Source organism: Monodon monoceros, unplaced genomic scaffold (assembly GCF_005190385.1).
Source record: "Monodon monoceros isolate NGI ecotype Baffin Bay Population unplaced genomic scaffold, NGI_Narwhal_1 Super_Scaffold_5, whole genome shotgun sequence".
NCBI lineage: Eukaryota > Metazoa > Chordata > Mammalia > Artiodactyla > Monodontidae > Monodon > Monodon monoceros.
In genome coordinates this window covers 37,173,116-37,192,262 of record NW_021703782.1, presented here as the reverse complement: position 1 = coordinate 37,192,262, position 19,147 = coordinate 37,173,116, and positions in this window count along the sequence as shown.

Below are 19,147 nucleotides of genomic sequence, written 5' to 3'. Positions count from 1 at the left end.
AATGGTGTTTTCAAGAACCTCACCTTATTTATTGAGTTCCTAATAAGTGCTAAACACAGAGCTTCAGGAATAAATACACAGATGAATACGGCAAGCTCCACGGCTACAAGGAGTTTACAAGTGTCTGAGGATGGAACGTGCTGGGAAACGCAGCATGGTATATATATTGCAAAGAGCATTGGAATGAAATTTGAAAACCCAGACGTGATTTTCCCTTGCTCAATATCACACTTTCATTCAATGGCAAGCACAGTGTAACAGAAGAGAAACAGAAGTTAGTATGGAAGTACAGAAAAAATACAGTTAATCTTATTTCAGTAATTAGGAATATAGGAATTACCTAGGTGACAACAGTATTTCTCAAAATGTGGTGCTATGCATCATTATCTAAATGAGAAATGTCATAAACACTTTAAAAAGTGCAAATTCCTGGGCAGCACCGCATAACGACTGAATCAGTCTCTGTGGGATAGGGAAAGGACTTAAGAATGTACATATTAATAAAGCCCTCCAGGTGATTCATATCCATTGTACAGTTTAACAACTGCAGAGCTAAGGGAAAGTGTGACACTTAAACTAAAACAAAGTATCCTTTAAGTCATTCAGTAATAACTGAAAAATTCCTTTGCGGGGAGGAAATGAAGGGAGATTCTCAGGAAGAGAGCTTGGATATTTCTGCTCTTGGTAAAAGCTTTGTATTACATGCACTTTGACAACTTTTACAATGCAGGTCAAGACCACAAGTTGACAGTTAAATTTAACATTCTAAGTGCTGTGGAGAACTGCCTTGGTTATGAAAATGAGCTAAGAACCTAAGTGGTTTAATCCATTTCCCAAGGTAAAAGGCTCAGCCGATTTTGCAAGAGCTATATTTTCACAATAAGGCATCACATTCATTTCTGTGACAGTATGTAATGCTGGAACAAAACAGAATTTCAGTTACTACCCCTTAGAGATTATTTGTAAAGCCTTCACAATAAACATCATATGATTTCTTACACCAAAATATAGGGTAATTTTAAAGGATTGCATGTAGCAGCCACTTAACAAAATATCACAAAGGAAGGGGGGCTGTTTTATCCAATAGAATTCTAAGCATAGTAATGTCTAGGAACAAAATAATTCTGAAAGTGAAGAACTTTACTGTATAGATACCATTAATAATATACAGCTTATCTGCACATTTACTATTGAAAAATCTATGAAGTAAATTACAGTTTAGGTAAAATGTGTCTCCATTTGGTTTGTTCATATATGAGTCTTCTGTTTGCTAGAGACTGATAATCCATTCGGTTGTTTTTCCATGTTTATCACTCTCCTAATTTTCCCTATTTTATAACTAGAGGTACACAAAAGAGCAATCACTTGAACTTAGAAGTCAATTGAACTTTAAATACTGCTGATTTCATAGGTTATAACTAGGGGTTGACAAAGTACAACCTGTATGCCAAGTTTGGGCCACAGCCTGTTTTTTTTCTTATTGCTATCAATCTAAAAATGGTTTTTATGTTTGTAAAGGGTTGCAAAGGAAAACAAGGAATATGCAACAGAGATCTTAGATGTCTCCAAAACCCTAAAATATCTACTATCTGGCCCTTTGCATAAAATGTTTAATGACCTCTTTATTATATTATATGAAGAATCCTACAAAAATCTAGTGATTAAGTTCATTTCTCTGCCTTCCATTAACAAGGCTGAGAAGTTCACTGTGGAATTTGGAAGAGTGAAGTAATAGACTGAAACTAACACACAGTGAGGCAGCAGATCAGAAGGAATATACAATATAGCAATAAGAAGGGAAGATTCTAAATAAGTAGAGTGGAAAGTTGTGAGGCCAATTAGTGACAAACTTGGACAAATATCTACAATTTTCAACAAGTTGAAAGTACCAGTATATTCCTAAAACTATAATAATTGATACTTATGATAATAATAAATAATAATAAACCTGTGACTACAGAATTATGAATTGGCTTATTAAAGAATGTGTTTAAGTCTATAATGAACTCTGTGAGGGTAGGAATTACATCTGTATAGTACCTAGTCTAATACTTGGTTTGTAGAGTTCAATGTTTGCTGAAGAGCTTCACCTTTTCGCTCCAATAAAGAAATTAGTGTTCTAAGGGTGCCTTCCATTACTGTGGCATCAACTCCTTGGTAATGCTGATATATAAGACAGCACTGTACATGAATACTCACGCCTTGCTCCTTAGTCCAGCATCCTTTGTCTGTATTGGGAGGGTTTATAATGTCAGTCACCCAAAGCCTTCCAGTGTTCTCTAATAGGGACATTCACTTCTGTCTTTGTACAACTTTGAGAAGAAAGTAAAAAGCAAACAAAGTACACAAACACAATATTATCCCTTCTTCTGTCTCTTCTCATTATGTCCCACCAAAAAATTTCTGTTATGTCTATAGTAACCTTATGCTGCCTAATGTCAAAATGTTTTAACAGATGATACAAAATCCCTTCTCTAGCCCCTGGCTCAGCCACAAAGAAGAATCTGTGCTAGCTGGGTAATAAGGGTTTCTGAAGTTTTCACAAGGGTCTTGGATGCTTAGGAAAAAGAAACATGAACATGGGAGACTTCCCATGGTGGCAGAAACTTCTGCTCAAAATGATACAAGTTATAAAATGAATTAAAACTAAAACTGGTTCCTGCCACATTTAAAAAGAATTTCACTGTTTAATCCTATCACCTTTTTTCTTACCACTCTCTTCTGTGACACTTGAAAACCTTTCAACCACAACACAAAATAACAATTATTAGAATCAGAACGCACAGGGATTTAATTGGATTGCACAGAACTTGAAAGGCCATAAATTACTATTGTACCATTTGGATGTTTTCCAACATATGGGAAATAAAAGAAACAACACTATTTTTTAATTATTAAAACAGGGGAAAAAATCACCTTAAATTTCAAAAGCAGTTAAGAAATAGAGACGAAAAAGTTTCCTAATACAACGTTGTCTTATACAAATTTTTTAAAGAGTTTACCATATTTATGTAGTGCAATAAAAGATAAATGGCACTTAAATAACACTACAGTGGGTATTATAACTAGATTATCTTTACCTACCATCAGTACTTTCGAAGGAGGCTAGAAAACGTGTTAAATGGCCTTCACTACCCATCCAATGTATTTACAATCTTAATTACTAGCAACAAATAAAGGAAAAATGAAATGAATGATGTTTCAATGACTTCTAATTAAACTAATAGGTTTCAGCTGTGTCCACATTAGCAGTGAGTCAAGAGAAAACAGGGTGTGTAAAATATTCTAAATAAAATTATATGTATTCATTATTTGCATTAACTACACAAATGCTTCTGGGAGTAATTGATCATGACAAATCTCGATTACCAGATGGCATAGTAAAAAAAAAAATGCTAGACTGGTAACTAGAGCCTTTATCTCCTAGGATCTTCTACTAATTAGCAATATGATTTTAGGCAGCCACTTAAACTTTAGATCCTGTGGTACAGATTCACCCACTGTTAACCTGTGTGTGTAATTACTATTATACAGACCATATGTTTAGATTTTGGCCTTTGTATCAAGGTATAGTTATTGGGGCAAGGACTACAAAATGTTCATCAAAATACACAGCCTCTTCTTAGGTACACAGTAGACTCTATTTCCTGTTTCTGTAGCAATTATGTATGACCATAAGATTGAGCTTTAGACAATGGAATATGAGTGGATATGATGTATGCCCATAAAATTCTCCACTTTCTCCATAGTTGGCATGGAGATGACCATGGCAACATGGAAAGCCATGAGTTGAAGACCGTGTAAAGGAGGGTTCCCTTGCGAAACCATTCACCCATCTAAGATCACGACCTGAACAAGATATAGTTTCTATTGTGTTAAGTCACTGAAATTTTCAGTATTTTTGTTAAAATAGGTAGCACTACCTTAACCGGTGTCCTATTCTGCTCAGGCTGCCACAACAAAACGTCACAGACCAGGTAACTCATAAACAACAGAAATTCATCTCTCACGCTACCAGAGGCTGGAAGTCCAAGACCAAGGTCCCAGCATGGGTGCATTTTGGTGACGGCCCTCTTCCTGGATCAGAGCTGGTGCTTTCTAAGGGTGTCCTCATATGGTAGAAAAAGGTTAGGGACGTTTCTGAAGTTTCTTTTATAAAAGCACTAATCCTAGTCCTGAGGGCTCCACCCTCCTAACCTAATCACTTCCCAAAGGTCCACCTACTGATACCGATACCATCACCTTTAGGGGTTAGGGTTGCAACATGAGAATTGGAGGGGGTGTGTGTGGCAGGGACACAAATTTTTAGACTACTCCAACTAGTACAATTATATTTAGCAGGGCATTCTGTGTCACTGAGGGCTAAGGTTGCCATTCACTGTGCCAATAGTAGAGAATGTTAAACTCTGTAATTAGATTTCAGAAATGCGAGAAAGAACACCTGGTTCACTACAGACCAGGAATCATACCATTTTCTGGCTGGTAAGACTGAACTTGCCATATGGTAAAGAGCCACAAGCTAGATAAACCACCTATGACATTGCACTGCCTTTTGTAGGCTAGAGCTTAGGGAATATATATCCTGGGTCAGGGTCAGAGTAAGGCAGCCATAGTAGAACACCTACACTCTCTAACTTAAACTATATATAATACTTATTGTATTCATTTACTTTTTGTTGTCTCTTGACATTTATTAGTCCATTAATTCCGAATTTCATCTTGATTCAGGTATCTAAGGTGTATCACAAAGGGATTTGTGACCACTAGGTTTTACTTTCATGTATATTCTACAATTCAATAATTCAATATAATAAAATATAAAATTCTAGGCATGGAAGGAAATTTATGGTACAACAAAGCAAGGAAATTGGTCAATATGAAGAACTTTATGAATAGAGAGAGGACAATTTTAAAATCTAAGCTTACTGAGCCATCAAAATTTAAGGACAGAGGGCAGAGTCAAGATGGTGGTGTGGGAAGATGCAGAGTTCACATCTCCAAACAACTAGGGCACCTGCCAGATGCTGCTGGGGGACCCTAATGCCCAAGGAGATGGGAAGAACCCCCAAGTGAACCGGTAAGCCATTGGGGGACTGAGGGGGGAGGAGAAGTGGAGGCCAGACAGGACCAGTGGCCCTGAGGGGTAGCTGAGATTGGAGAGGGGTTCCCATGCTGGGAGGGACCCTCAGGGGCTCAGATTGGGGGGAGCGGGCCCAGCATTTCACCTGCTCAATCAGCCGGGGAAGTCTGCCCAATGCTTGGGCCGGGTCCTACACCCTCAGAGGTCCTTCCCGGCCAAGTTGGTCCTGGGGACGTAGGAGGGAGGACAGGAGAGAACAGGAGAGGCAGGTGGGAGGGGCCCTCCAGGACCAGGTGAGTGGGAAAGGAGGAGAGGGCGTTTGCCCCACCCACTCGGGAATGGGGAACCTGCTGAGCTCCCACGACGGTGCCCCGCCCTCCAAAGGCCACTCCAGGCTGCATGGGTCCTGGGGACATAGGAGGGAGGCCGGAGAGATCAGGAGAGGCAGGTAGGAGGGGCCCTCCAGAACAGGAGAAGCAGGAGAGGTACAGAGGGTGTTTGCCCCACCCACTTGGGCTCAGGGAGCCTGATGAGCTCCCAGGCAGGTCCCCTGCCCTCCAAAGCCACTGCAGGCCATGTGGGTCCTGTGGACACAGGAGGGAGAACGGAGAGATCAGGAGAGGCAGGTGGGAGGGGACCTCCAGGACAGGAGGAGCAGAAGAGGAGGGGAGGATGGTTGCCCCACCCACTCAGGCTTCAGAAGCCTGTTGGACTCCCAGGTGGGGTACCCCACCCTCTGAGACAAGAGTAGGGAAGCACGCCTGGGCCCTTTTGGTTCTGTGAGCCTAAGCCCCACCTCCACCCCTCACACCCGAGGGCTTTTCCAGCATTGTGAGTCCTAAGCATAGGCCCAGCTCACTGCCCAAACCTCACCCCTCCTTAGGCCCCACCCACCACAGCCAAGCCTTTTCCACCTTTTTTTTTTTCCTCCTCCTCTTTTTTACTATTGTGGTTCTATTTTACCTTCTGGTTGTTGTTTCATCTATATTTTTATTTTTTTCTAACATAGCTGTTAGCTTCCTAGTCTAATTTTATTTTTTACTTTGTTATTGTTCACCTTTTTTTTTTTTTTTGCCACCCCACTCAGTGGGAGCTCTGAGTCTGAACCAATGGAATAACAGAGAACCTCAGACCCCAGGGAATATTCATCGAGTGAGGTCTCCTGGAGTTCCTCATCTCAGCACCAAGACCCAGCTCTACACAAGAGCCTACAAACTCCAGTGCTGGAAGCCTCAGGTGAAATAACCAGTAAGACTGGAACACAATCCCACTCATTAAAAAAAGGAATAAAAAAAAAATGAGATGGCAAAAAAATATGTCACAGATGACGGAGCAAGGTAAAAACCTACAAGAGCAAACAAATGAAGAGGAAATAGGCAATCTACCTGAAAAAGAATTCAGAGTAATGATAGTAAAGATGATCTAGAATCTCAGAAAGAGAATGGAGGCACAGATTGAGAAAATACAAGAAATGTTTAACAAAGATCTAGAAGAGCTAAAGAACAAACAAACAGAGATAAACAACACAATAACTGAAATCAAAAGTACACTAAAAGGAATCGATAACAGAATAACTGAGGCAGAAGAACAAATAAGTGAGCTGGAAGACAGAATGATGGAAATACCTGCCGAGGAGTAGAATAAAGAAAAAAGAATGAAAAGACTTGAAGACAATCTCAGAGACTTCTGGGACAACACTAAACGCACCAATATTTGAATTATAGGGGTCCTAGAGGAAAAAAGGGAAAAGAAAGGGTCTGAGAAAATATTTGAAGAGATTATAGTGGAAAACTTCCCTAACATGGGAAAGGAAATAGTCACCCAAGTCCAGGAAGCACAGAGGGTCCCATACAGGATAAAACCTAGGAGAAAAACATCAAGACATGTATTAATCAAACTAACAAAAATTAAATTCAAAGAAAAAATACTAAAAGCAACAAGGGAAAAACAAAAAATAACATACATAGGAAACACCATAAGATTATCAGCTGATTTTTCAGCAGAAACTCTGCAGGCCAGAAGGGAGTGGCAGGATATACTTAAAGTGATGAAAGAGAAAAACCTACAACCAAGATTACTCTACCCAGCAAGGATCTCATTCAGATTCAATGGAGAAATCAAAAGCTTTTCAGAGAAGCAAAAGGTAAGAGAATTCAGCACCACCAAACCAGCTTTACAACAAATGCTAAAGGAATTTCCCTAGGCGGGGAACACAAGAGAAGAAAAAGATCCACAAAAACCAACCCAAAACAATGAAGAAAATGGTAATAGGAACATACATATTGATAATAACCTTGAATGCAAATGGATTAAATGCTCCAACCAAAAGACACAGACTGGCTGAACAGATACAAAAACAAGATCCATATATATGCTGTCTACAAGATACCCACTTCAGACCTAGGGATACACACAGACTGAAAGTGAAGGGATGGAAAAAGATATTCCATGCAAATGTAAATCAAAAGAAAGCCAGAGTAGCAATACTTATATCAGATAAAATCAACTCTAAAATAAAGACTGCTACAAGAGATAAGGAAGGACACTATGTAATGATCAAGGGATCAACCCAAGAAGCAGATATAACAATTATAAATGTTTATGCACCCAACATAGGAGCAACTCAATACATAAAGCAATTGCTAACAACCATGAAAGGGGAAATCAACAGTAACACAATAATAGTAGGGGACTTCAACACCCCACCTACACCAATGGAAAGATCATCCAAACAGAAAATAAATAAGGAAACACAAGCTTTAAATGACACAACAGACCATATAGTTTTAATTGATATTTACAGAACATTCCACCCGAAAGTGGCAGAATACACTTTCTTCTCAAGTGCACACAGAACATTCTCCAGGATAGATCACATCCTGGGTCACAAATCAAGCCTTGGAAAATTTAAGAAAATTGAAATTGTATCAAGCATCATTTCTGACCACAATGCTATAAGATTGGAAATGAGTTACAGGGAAAAAAAAACTGTAAAAAAACCACAAATACATGGAGGCTAAACAGTGTGCTACTAAATAACCAAGAGATCACTGAAGAAATCAAAGAAGAAAATTAAAAATACATAGAAACAAATGACAACAAAAACACAACAACCCAAAACCTATTGGATGCAGCAAAAGCAGTTCTAAGTCAGAAGTTTATAGCAAATCAATCTCACCTCAAGAAACAAGAAAAATCTCAAATAAACAATCTAACCTTACACCTAAAGCAACAAGAAAAAGAAGAACAAATAAAACCCAAAATCAGTAGAAGGAAAGAAATCATAAAGATCAGAGCAGAAATAATAGAAATGAAGAAAACAATAGCAAAGATCAATAAAACTAAAAGTTGGTTCTTTGAGAAGATAAACAAAATTGATAAACCCTTAGCCATACTCATCAAGAAAAAATGGGAGAGGACACATATCAATAAAATTAGAAATGAAAAAGGAGAAATCACAAGTGACACTGCAGAAATACAAAGGATTATAAGAGACTACTACAAACAACTATATGCCAATAAAATGGACAACCATGAAGAAATGGACAAATTCTTGGAAAAGTACAATTTTCCAAGACTGAACCAGGAAGAATTAGAAAATATAAACAGACATGTCACAAGTAATGAAATTGAAACTGTAATTAAAAATCTTCCAACAAATTAAAGTTCAGGATCAGATGGCTTCACAGGCCAATTCCATCAAACATTTAGAGAAGAGCTAACACCTATCCTTCCCAAACTCTTCCAAAAAATTGCAGAGGTAGAAACACTCCCAAATTCATTCTACGAAGTCACCATCACACTGATACCAAAACCAGAAAAAGATACCACAAAAAAAGAAAATTATAGACCAATATCACTGATGAATATAGATGCAAAAATCCTCAACAAAATACTAGCAAACAGAATCCAACAACATATTAAAAGGATCATACACCACAATCAAGTGGGATTTATTCCAGGGATGCTAGGATTCTTCAATATATGCAAATCAATCAATTTGATACACTATAATAACAAATTAAGGAATAAAGACCATATGATCATCTCAATAGATCCATAAAAAGCTTTTGACAAAATTCAACACGCATCTATGAAAAAAACCCATCAAAAAGTAGGCATAGAAGGAACTTACCTCAACATAATAAAGGCCATATGTGACAAACCCACAGTAAACATGATACTCAGTGGTGAAAAACTGAAAGCATTTCCATTAAGATCAGGAATAAGACAAGGATGTCCACTCTCGCCACTCTTATTCAACAGTTTTGGAAGTCCTAGCCATGGCAATCAGAGAAGAAAAAGAAATAAAAGGAATACAAATTGGAAAAGAAGAAGTAAAATTGTCACTGTTTGCAGAGGACATGATACTATACATAGAGAATCCTAAAGATGCCACCAGAAAACTACTAGAACTAATCAATGAATTTGGTAAAGTTGCAGGATACAAAATAAATGCACAGAAATCTCTGGCATTCCTATATACTAACAACGAAAGATCAGAAAGAGGAATTAAGGGAATGATCCCATTTACCATTGCAACCAAAAGAATAAAATACCTAGGAATAAACTTACCTAAGGAGGCAAAAGACTTTTACTCAGAAAACTATAGAACACTGATGAAAGAAATAACAGATGACATAAACAGATGGAGAATTACACCATGTTCTTGGAGTGGCAGAATGAATATTGTGAAAATGACTAAACTGCCCAAAGCAATCTACAGATTCAAGGCAATCCCTATCAAACTACCAATGGCATTCTTCACAGAATTAGAACAAAAAATTTTACAATTTGTATGGAAACAAAAAAGACCCCGAACAGCCAAAGCAATCTTGAGAAAGAAAAACGGAGCTGGAGGAATCAGGCTCCCCACTTCAAACTATACTACAAAGCTACAGTAATCAAGGCAGTATGGTAATGGCACAAAAACAGAAATATAGATCAGTGGCACAGGATAGAAAGCCCAGAGATAAACCCATGTCCATATGGTCACCTAATTTACAACAAAGGAGGCAAGAGAATGTAATGGAGAAAAGACAGTCTCTTCAATAAGTGGTGCTGGGAAAACTGGACAACTACATTTAAAAGAATGAAATTAGAACACTACCTAACACCATACACAAAAATAAACTCCAAATGGATTAAACACCTAAATGTAAGACCAAACACTATAAAGCTCTTACAGGAAAAATAGGAAAAACACTCTCTGACATAAACCACAGCAAGATCTTTTTTGACCCACCTCTTAGAGTAATGGAAATAAAAACAAAAATAAACAGATGGGACCTAATTAAACTTCAAAGGTTTTGCACAGCAAAGGAAGCCATAAACAAAATGAAAAGACAACCATCAGAATGGGAGAAAATATTTTCAAATAAAACAACAGACAAATGACTAATCTTCAAAATCTACAAACAGCTCATGGAGCTGAATATCAAAAAAACAAACAATTCAATTAAAAAATGGGCACAAGACCTAAATACATATTTTGCCAAAGAAGGCGTACTGATGGCCAAGAGGCACATGAAAAGATGTTTAACATTACTAATTATTAGAGAAATGCAAATCAAAACCACAATGAGATATCACCTCACACCAGTCAGAATGGCCATTGTCAAAAAATCTAGAAACGATAAATGCTGGAAAATGTCTGATGGAAAGGGAACACTGCACTGTTGGTGGGAATGTAAATTGATACAACCACTATGGAGAACAGTACGGAGGTTCCTTAAAAAACTAAAAATAGAACTACCATATGACCCAGCAAGTCCCACTACTGGACATATACCTTGAGAAAACCATAATTCAAAAAGAGACATGTACCACAATATCCATTGCAGCACTATTTACCATAGCCAGGACATGGAACCACCCTAAATGTCCATCAACAGATGAATGGATAAAGAAGATGTGGCATATATATACAATGATATGTTACTCAGCCATATAAAGAAACAAAATTGAGCTATTTGTAGCGAGGTGGATGGACCTAGAATCTTTCATACAGAGTGAAGTAAGTCAAGAGAAAAATACCATATGCTAACATATATATGGAATCTAAAAAAATGGTTCTGATGAACCTAGTAGTAGGGTAGGAATAAAGATGTAGACATAGAGAATGGACTTGAGGACATGGGGTGGGAGGGGGAAGCTGGGGCAAAGTGAGAGTAGCATCGACGTATATACACTGCCGAATATAAAATAGCTGGTGGGAAGCAGCCGCATAGCACAGGGAGATCAGCTCGGTGCTTTGCGATGACCTAGCCAGGTGTGATAGGGAGGGTGGGAGGGAGGCTTACGAGGGAGGGGATATGGGGATATATGTATGCCTATGGCTGATTCACTTTGTTGTACAACAGAAACTAACACAGTGTTGTGAAGCAATTATTCTCCAATAAAGATGTATTTTAAAAAATAAGGAAGAATTTATGAGAATGTATGTGTGCTCTTTCAAAAGTTTCATTCTGCTAACATATGTTTCCTCAATTTAGTCAGGCAAGGACTACAAACAGTGATCTTCAACATGCCTGATCTATCATCTGAAAGTACTTTAGATTACTGTTGCAACCAATGCATTGAAATGACTGTTAAATTTGTTTGGAAGCAAGGAATTAAATGGGAATCAAAATAGGGAAAGAATGGTGAGTGGTATGCATGGTCATGACTCTTGTTCCACAAATACTACTTTGTATCAAACATTAACCAGGCACTGTGCAATACACTAGGATGGGATTATATGGTCCCTACTCTCATGGATATTAACTGTAATGGTACGTTGACAATGACAAAACCATTTGCTAAACACTATGAAGTGTTCTGTACTGAATACCCTGGTAATATATGAGGGTCTCCTAAATAATAAATGTTGTAAGTTATTCATCACTTATCATGCATTATGCACTTATTCTTCACAAATCTTAGCTCATTCTGCCTTTGCTAACAACCCTATGAAGCAACTTTTATTACCATACTTCATAGGAAAATAAAATAAAGATCAGAAAAGGCTATATAGCTTTCCCAAGAGCATGAAGCTAATGAGTAGCAGAGCTGAGATTTGAACACAGGCCTCCTAATCCCAAAACGGATACTTAAGAAGCAGGAATGGCAAGTCAGTAGAGGCACCTCAGGTTTTATTTTGAGGATGCTGAAAGGCTCAACAGGAAAGAGTGGTGTGATTTATTAGTAATGTCTGTTATGGGTGTAGAGTAGAAGAGTGACACATAACAGCACAAATACCGTAACTGACATTGTATTTGAGACATGCTACCTCTCATGGCTGTACCTTGCCAACAAAATGTGAAGATGAGGAGGGACAAAGGTGAAATATATGTTATGCTTAAATTAGGTGGGATTACTAAAGTGAAGTAGAGATCCGGCTCAAATGCCACGCTCGCTTTAATTTTTTCTTTCTTTGTGGACACCAAGAGTTTATTCTTGGTTAGTTTGTTAGTCACAGGGCTAACCACAAACTTCACTGAGATGGTTGATATCACAGCCAGACTGCCACTAAATACAAATCTAATCTGTTGGTCTAATCTAAATGCAAACTTTTTTTTCTCTCATAGAACACAAAGAAGGGAAATGAGAATATCCTTCTTGAAATGAAACAACTCCTTTACCCAAAGAAAACAAAAAAAAACTCCATAGAAATATTTAAATTTACAATTTAGTTTAAGCTGTCAGTTCCCTAGCTTACCGCATATAGAATAAGTACATATGGGATATGAATGTTATCCAACACAACATGGGTCTGCATCATGAGGGTAGGTAGTGCTTCAGTGTGGTTAGAAGGCTCTAAGTCATAAACTCATATATCAGATCACCTTTTTTTTTTTAATAGGAATTACTAAACTCCACTAATTCACACTCAGGTTAAGATTTTATTCCTATACTGCACAGGTCTAGGGACAATATATGAAAAGCTCTAAACCCAATGAAGATTATTTCTTTCACTTCTATGATTTTAGGATATCTATGAAATCTCTAAATTTTATTATAAAACAGTTTTAAATAAAATGAAACAGATACTAATCAAATCCTACCAGGAGTCCAAAACAGAGTGAGTTGTTATGAAATACATAGGCTCACATGATTCTTGACTGAGTTGTGTTTCCAGTGGCTAAATGAATTTCAGTGATCGTTTATTCCTGAGGGTAACATGGATGGGATTACGCATTTGAACAAAAGTCTTAATTATGATACACTTACTGTGTTGTCAGTGTACACAAGCTTTTAATCACATTACTCAGGAAATAAATACAAAGCCAGGAGTCTGCTGTCAGCACAGTGATAACTCTATCTGATCAGAGCCAAACAGATGACTGATTCTATTTGTCTAGCTCTGTCAGACATGTAAGTGCCACTTTCCAGAGGTGACGTGGTTGCTCGCACACTGTCAAAGGAGCCAACAGAGAAACAGTGGCACATCTTGGAAACTTCTCATCTGGTTGAGATTCTCTCAGAAAATAAAAGTAATATCTGATTTATCTCTGTATATCTATTTATCTAGTGAAGGGCCTTGATATAGAAGGCGTCCAATAATTATTTTTGAGTAATAACTATTCATTACATAACTATTTAAGAATTCTTGTAATAACTATACTGTATATGAAAGGAGTTTCCTACTTCTTCTGTCATTTCTGGGATTGGTAATCTGGTAAAGAGGCTATACTCCTGTTAGGTACTATCTAAGTACTTGATAGAATAAATTACAAATATAAGTGAAGTAAGAGTATGCATGCTTTGGAAAAAATGGGGGTAATTTTGCTGATAAATGCATCTTGATGTGCATTATACACAATTTCATGCAATCTTAGAAAAAAAAGGATTTCAAAAAGAGAAGTGTTCTCGATAGAAAATATTTTCACCAAAGTTTGCAAATTTGAAGCTTTCCTCTTACTTCTCTGATAAGTTCTAATCCTCTGATACATTCCTAAATACGTGTATGCATGTTTCGCTCTGGCTTCCATTCAGGCATCAGAGAGCTCCATATACTGTGTACCTCACCCCTCTCTCAAACTTCTTCCCCAAATTCCTCTTCCTTATGTGCAGCTTATTTTAACTAGGTGTTAAAACAATATGATTTTGCTAATATCCATTAATATGAGCATAATTAATAAGGTGATTTTCCAAGGAGCATTTGTTCTTTTTCAGGATAGTTGCTTACTCACCCATGTATATGTCTAATCACACAGTTTTAGGCATCGTGACAAGTATTCCTGGAGGTGGCCCTATGAACATGATGTACTCCTCTTGCTATGACTAAATCTGGTCCTAGTTTTCAAATGACCCATGTGCTTATGTTTTCTATTAATTTTGTGAAAATGTTTTTTAAAAGACACTAGCTTAATATTAATTATAAATTCACTACACACTGCATTAAAAATACCCAAAGTATATGTATATAGCTCCAATTTAACCTCTTTCAGGAATGAATTTTCTGGAGACTACTACACTATGTGTAATATGCATTTTTTTTTCTTTTTTTTTTTTTTTTTTTTGCGGTACGCGGGCCTCTCTCACTGTTGTGGCCTCTCCTGTTGCGGAGCACAGGCTCCTGACGCGCAGGCTCAGCGGCCATGGCTCACGGGCCCAGCCACTCCGCGGCATGTGGGATCTTTCCGGACCGGGGCACGAACCCGTCTCCCCTGCATCGGCAGGCGGACTCTCAACCGCTGTGCCACCAGGAAGCCCGTAATATGCATTTTTAAACTAGCTTTATGAAACGTGAGCACGCCAATTATTCTCGGCAAACGAATTTAATTAGTTTACACAGTCTATCCCTCCTGAAAACAAAATTACTTAGAAATTAGAAAAGATGAGAGTTTTAGAACTCTAGTCAAGAAGTTAGTGTACATTCCCGCATTCTGAAATTACCTCTGTGCGGACTCACACTGAAAGAGCTACGTCCTCAGCAGAAGGAAGGAATTCAGAGAGCTTTCACTCCTCACAAGTACATATGCCTCCTTTGTCTCCCACCGATTTTAACAAACTTATCTCCACAGATACTTTGTTCCTCTTTCTTCTTCCTCTTAGTTACATTTTCATTCACCCTTTTCTAATGTGTAATTGGCTATCTCCTGTGTGCCTGCTGTGCTGAGGCCCTGTTGAGCTGGAGGGATATTCACAGAGGGCACATGTCATGTTCCATGTCTCTTGGGCATGTGTAGAACAGCACATTGAAAACTGTACCTTGTAGCTTGAACCGTTAATAGGTTATGAAAGCAATTTAAAGAAGCATTAGAGAATTTCTTAAAACATGGAATAGACTGCGTGGGAATGGGGCCGAACACGCAAGAGAGCATTTCCTGCATAAGGGTAAAGGGTAACCACTGTTCAATAGAACTTTTGAGTCACTGTGTGTGTGTGTGTGTGTGTGTGTGTGTGTGTGTGTGTGTAGTAGGTTATAATGTGAAATATGTTACTCTGGTTCATAGTCAAAGGGTTCAGAAAGCCACTTTAATTAAGGAAATGAGATGCAGTTGCAGTCTTCACAGCGGTAAAGTCTACTTCATCATCGAACGCAAATAGTGCTCCCTCTTTATAATCCAATATAGTGACTACTAGCCTTTCCCTCCTATGGCTAAACATGCCATAATATAATTTTTGATAGCTCATGTGACTAGTTTGTTTATGCAGCTATTCTTATAATGTTATTTTTAACCACACGCTATTCTTAATAAAGTTTAAACAAAAAGAGTGTTTCACACAGCTCACTGCATTCACCGGCATATCACAAAAATGAGAATCTTCTTTTGAATTACAGAGGGAGCTGACCTCAAGAGATTTAAGATCTCATATGATCAACAACTTTGCTTCCTTGCTACTCAGCCTGTTTGATCAAGAGTAAAGATAATCAAATACAAATTTAAAATGAAATAGATGTTAATAATATATGTATATTACCTCAATCCACACAGTTACTCATGAATCTAACCTAAGAATAAGGCTCTTTATCATACATTTTCTTTCAAGAAATTTATTTAATTAAGAACACCTTATTGCATATATATCAAGCACTAAGTGCACATAAACTAACTGCAAATAAGCAATAAGATTTCCTTGGCAATCTCAAATAGCAACTCCATTTCCCCCACCATGTAGAAGTGGAATGTTATTTAATTTCTACACTGGCTATGAGAATCAGTACCCACTTGCTTTGCTATTTAGTCCTATAACTTTCCTGGGCTTCTAGGCAGCTATTAAACCTTGGAATTGGATTGGAATTCCTTTGAAAAAATTTGTCTTGGCATAACTCTTGTTTCTGTTTTCTTTGGTACTTGATTTCACCTTTTTGACTACTTGAGTTATATGCCCTTCTCTTTCACTTTCTGGGAAGATATGAAACAATGTCGTTAAAATCTCTATCGCTTTTCCTGTCTCAAAGAGAGGTAGTTCTACCGCACAGAATTCTCCAGCATCTTCATTGCCCGTCCAATTCTTCCATCCCTACCTCCTTTTAAATTCTTCAATTTACTTAAAAAAGTAAAATGATGAATTTATCATAACTATTTCTGATTATCGTCATCAGTATTCAATAATCTGGGCTATGCTTGTGGAAATATGCTTCCTGTGATATTCACGTGATTTAAACAGTTAAGGTTATGACTCCTTTATCTTTTTTTTTTTTTTTGCGGTACGTGGGCCTCTCATTGTTGTGGCCTCTCCCATTGCGGAGCACAGGCTCCGGACGTGCAGGCTGAGCGGCCATGGCTCACAGGCCCAGCCGCTCCGTGGCACGTGGGATCTTCCTGGACCGGGGCACGAACCCGTGTCCCCTGCATCGGCAGACGGACTCTCAACCACTGCGCCACCAGGGAAGCCCGACTCCTTTTTCTGAAATGATGCTTTAAAATATTCAGCGACATAACTCACTTCAACTTCAAATACTGATTTTCCATATGACTCCCAAGAGATGGCAGTTATGGTTATTTAAACATGTAATGAACAATAATGTTTTGTATAGGCAAGAAGTAGAACTTATGTATCGGGGGGGGTCCAGAGTTAACTTGACATATGAATAGCACATACACAGATCTGAGCAAATAATAAGAATTTACTCTGGACAGTGATTATCAGCGGAACATTCAGTCCTGTTGCTCGTGTACCAGATATAGCTGCTTTGACATTGGGAGGGAGTACGCACGAGAGCATTTGCAGGGCTGCACGGAGTAGCCAAAGTTTTGAGGACAGAGTTCACACAAGGACAGCACTTTGTCAGAATTTAATATTTGGTGAACAAGCTGGTCTCAAATCTGATGTTAGTAATCTTCCAGCCAGTGTGGGAGTCTGTCTTCCCGGCAGTGAAGTTACATGTGCTCTGCCACCATAAATACCCTTGCTGCACTCTCTCTTTTTTTTCTGTGAAGACTTCCTGTTCAGGTGAGTGCTCTGAAGCTGACTCTGCTGGCTTCTGATTTTCATTTGCCCCATTTAATTTTATATTAATGTATTCTTTAACTTCTACTTTTACCACAGGTGTTTTTATGGGTAGAACTGTGTTCCCCAAAAAGATATGTTCAAGTCCAAAGCCCTGATACCTTTAAATGTGACCTTACTTGGCAACAGGGTCTTTGCAGATGTAATCAAGTGAGGTCACAGTGGAATACAGTAGACCCTAAATCCAGTTTGACTGGTGTTCTTATAAGAAAAGGAGGAGAAACAGACACATGAGAAAAACACCATGCAGCAGTGGAGACAGAGGTTAGAGTGATGCACCTCCAAGCCAAGGACACCAAGGACCGCCAGCATGTGTGAGAAGGTTAGGATTAAGCTGTTATTCTACAGGAACTCAGAATTTCAACCACCTTTATAGTTGTATTGACAAGAAAGAGACTGGGGACTAAAATAGCCACTAGAGGACTGAATGTGGAGGAGGAAGAGAAATACACAAACACACACACACACACAATAAAGAAAGAGAAGAAATGGTGAAACTTTGAGCCATGAAGTTGGGTTTCCTCCCTTCTGGAGGTGACAATTGGGAAGGTGACTGTGCTTTTCTTTTTCTGAGATTTAGAAGCTTAAAAAATGTAGTGATTATATCTTGGATACTTTATGGTTTTACAAGAATCTAATCTAGGGTCAAGCAGGAGAGGCTGTGAGCAGCAGCTCCATAGCACCTCCGAGCCTTTGTCTTTTCTTTAATCCCAAAGTTAATCTTGGTTATGCATCGTGTAGGTCAATGCCAGGTCATATAGAAACGAAAGCCTACATCTGAAGAAGAAAATCGCTCTCACTAGGTTTCATTTTATTGTAGTCTTTATTATTTGCCTAGAAAATTCCCCTTGGAACAATCTCCCTAATAGCTCCAAGTTATCTATTTCATGATCTACAAAATCTAAATTGGCTCCATTCCTATTTAATATGACACTTTCTCCCCTTCCTCTTTCATTTCCTCTTCCACCTCATTTTATAAGCTAAGAAAAGCTCCCTGACTTATTGCCCCTAAAGTACTAACTAAATACTTCCCATAAAAATTTCATTAAATAAGGTATACAAAAAAGAGAAATTATCCCATGTATATACTTTAGATTTATTATCTTTCATTTAAATTTCAATTTATGTGAGTACATGCTCATTTTACCCTTTAATTAAAGTGATAATATTTACAATATATATTATATATTATAAATAAAATAAATATATATAACGTATGTATTTAAAAGATAGACTTGAATTACCAATCCAGAATTTAAAACTTCACTAATCCTCCCATGAACAGCCTCATTGAGAAATTTCTGGTAAATCAATGTTTAGATAACATATTGAGAAATAGCACAAATTAAAGGAAGCACAGTTATTGACCATTATGTGGTGCAACACCATGTTGCACACATTCTACCCTATACACAATATTATTTAATTCATTTACTGTGTCAGAGAGATGTGCCTATATCTACTGAGACACACAGAATGCAAATACTTCCTGGGTTACAGAACTAGCAAGAGGAAAAGCTGGAAGATAAATTCAACTCTGTACTGCAACAAATCTATGTTCTTTCTGCTCTTCCATCTGTGTGTGTGTGTGTGTGTGTGTGTGTGTGTGTGTGTGTGTGTGTGTGT